We start from the raw sequence: 2,548 nt of genomic DNA, 5'->3' as shown, positions 1-2,548 counted from the left end.
CATTACAGGCCAATACTTTTTACTTTTTATGCTGTGGCCAAAAAAAAAAAAAAAACAAATTTTAACAAGTGAAGCGAAGTTTTTACAATTTATAATGGTACACTGAATATTAAAGCAATCTTGTTTTTTTTTCTTCTAAAGTAGCTTACTTATCTTATTGTAAAATAGGGGGAAGAGAACACAATTAACCTTAATTAGCCTGACTTGAGTAACAAAAAAAAAAAAAAAACTTTATGGTTTATTAAAGGTTCTTAAGCATTAGACAAAATATATATTTAAAAAATTATGGGCTTGTACTAATCAGAGGCCCAAACTGACAAAAATCTGCTAAATTGAGCAGGGTTGCTATATGTTACAGTCAAAAGTAAGATAATAATAATCTGATAGCTTGTATGTACATCAATGAGATCTTACTTTATACCTACACTACTTCGGTAAAATGCATATCAGTTTCTCACTCCGGTATCTTCCAAGAAAATGTTTAATTAGATTTAAATCCTTAGTTTTAATAAAGAGCAAAATCTGCGTTTTTATTGTTTTATTGGGCAAAATTAATGCAACGCAATACATGAGACTGAGACATTCCTCATGAAGCCTGGTGTATCAATATTTGATACATGTTTAACAGATTCTAAAAAAAAAACACAGTTGTATGGATAGTCATAAAAACCCAAGTTGCTTCGTCCATGCATTAACCTTAATTTTCCAATACTGGAACGTAAAAGTTATTAACCTTAACTTTCACAAAAAATCAGTAAGATTTCAAGCAAAAAGCCAGAGGATGTACCACCACCCTACAAGGAGATGTTACTAAAGCATTTTACTTGCTAAAACTGGATCAATCAGTTTTTTCAGCAAACTTGATCATGTAAGGTTAGAGCTCTTAGAAGTTTTTGTGTATCCAAATATAATACAGTAACCCTTTAACTAATGGGTTAAAGTATTCAATATCAAGCGAATAATATCCAGTATTGATAGTACTAATTAAACGTGTGCACATTTATACACAGCAACAGAAGCACAGACTGTTCACAGTGCTGGTGCGCGAGCTTGGTCATGCACTCGGATGACCACTCATCCGCACGGCCATCGTAATGCGTCCACTACCAAACTACCAGGCCCTAAGGAACCCCTTACACCCCGGGGACAGTCATTGACCTTCAACACATCACCCCTTTATGGTAACTGGCATTAAATGTCTTGTTTGGAATCTCTGTTTGGTAGTTACTCAAAGAATCTTTTCTACATGTGTGTCTGTTTGTCAATTCAGGTAAGAGGGGAAACCATGTTCCAACTGACAGACCTCATCTTGTGACAGAGGGACAACTGCGTCACCGACATGGAGGAGCACACAGACTCACACACATGTACAGACACGCTCACAGCCATTTGGACAAGTAAGAAAGGATCAATTAAATAAGTTTAAAAAACAAGTTTGTTAAAATGTTCAATGCATGCTAAGGAAGAGAAAAATCATATATTTGATGAAATGTTTCTCTTTGTCTTAAGTTCTGTGGATCGCTGTAACACCAGTTTTGATGCAGTTGCTAAGATTCGAGGAGAGATCTTCTTCTTTAAAGGTAGATACTTGAAGCTTTTAACTAATTTACAGAGTTATTTAATATATTAACACTTCCTCCACTTTTAGTGTTGACATCTTCTTAGTACTCTTGTTATTGTAACACTCTTTATCCATCCAGCCAGTGTCACCATATGTGCAAATTATTTTTTTATATATATATATTTCTCTACATTTTTAATTCTAGCTTACCTTATGCATTTTGCAGGTGAGAATATGTGGAGAGTGAGCAGAGGTGGTCTGGTGTCGGTCAGGGCTGCTCCTGTACAGACTTTGGTCGGCTCTTCCTTCTTCACTTCCTCCACTGCAAGCAGTTCTGAAGAGACACCGCACGATCATGCCATCATCTTTATCAGTGAAGTCAGTTTCCCCAGCACACCGCCACATCACAAACAAATTGTCCACCACACTTTTGAAAGTTAGGCCATTTAAAGAGATTTATTTTACTTGGCCCCAGTGCAGAGGGAATACAAATAATATGACAGGGAGGCTAGAAAAAGTGCAAAATTGGGTAAATAGTAGTAAATTACAAAGTGTAAATAGTAGTAAGATGCTATTTTCACTTAGTGTAAATGGCATTGGATGCTATTCATACATATTTCCACACCACTGTTGCCAGATGGGGTTTTTATTGATATATTGTCTGGTGGGCAGAGCTAGACTAAATATCCTTTGCCAACAAGTTAAGTGCTATTTGCACTTAACTTATATTTTCACTAAAAAAAAAAAAACATTTTTACACCCATTTGCTTTTTGTGCAAGTTTTCATCAGTTACACCTAAGACTTGTACCATTCTACTAAACATACATGTGTAGATTCCCCAGGTTTGGCTGTTTAAGGATCTGTCTGTCTCCAGAGGGTTTCCCTCAGCCTCTGTCTACTCTGGCTGCTGAGGACTCAGAAGGAGAGGTGGCAGAGATTGCACTGGGGACCCGTAGCAGGGTGTGGTGTGTGGGGCTCGTGAGAGA

The 2,548-nt window shown here is 36.8% G+C and overlaps 1 long non-coding RNA gene across 1 annotated transcript; it reads left to right on the top strand.

The window, feature by feature from the left end:
- Positions 1 to 1,193: 1,193 nt before the first annotated feature.
- LOC122143369 lies at positions 1,194 to 1,881 on the top strand. Its single transcript, XR_006159142.1, has 3 exons — positions 1,194 to 1,397; positions 1,510 to 1,580; positions 1,788 to 1,881. It is a non-coding gene; the product is annotated as an uncharacterized LOC122143369 (long non-coding RNA).
- The last annotated feature ends 667 nt before the right edge of the window (positions 1,882 to 2,548 follow it).

This window comes from Cyprinus carpio, unplaced genomic scaffold (genome assembly GCF_018340385.1).
Source record: "Cyprinus carpio isolate SPL01 unplaced genomic scaffold, ASM1834038v1 S000003034, whole genome shotgun sequence".
Lineage (NCBI taxonomy): Eukaryota > Metazoa > Chordata > Actinopteri > Cypriniformes > Cyprinidae > Cyprinus > Cyprinus carpio.
This window is presented reverse-complemented; position numbering and strand designations above follow the sequence as displayed.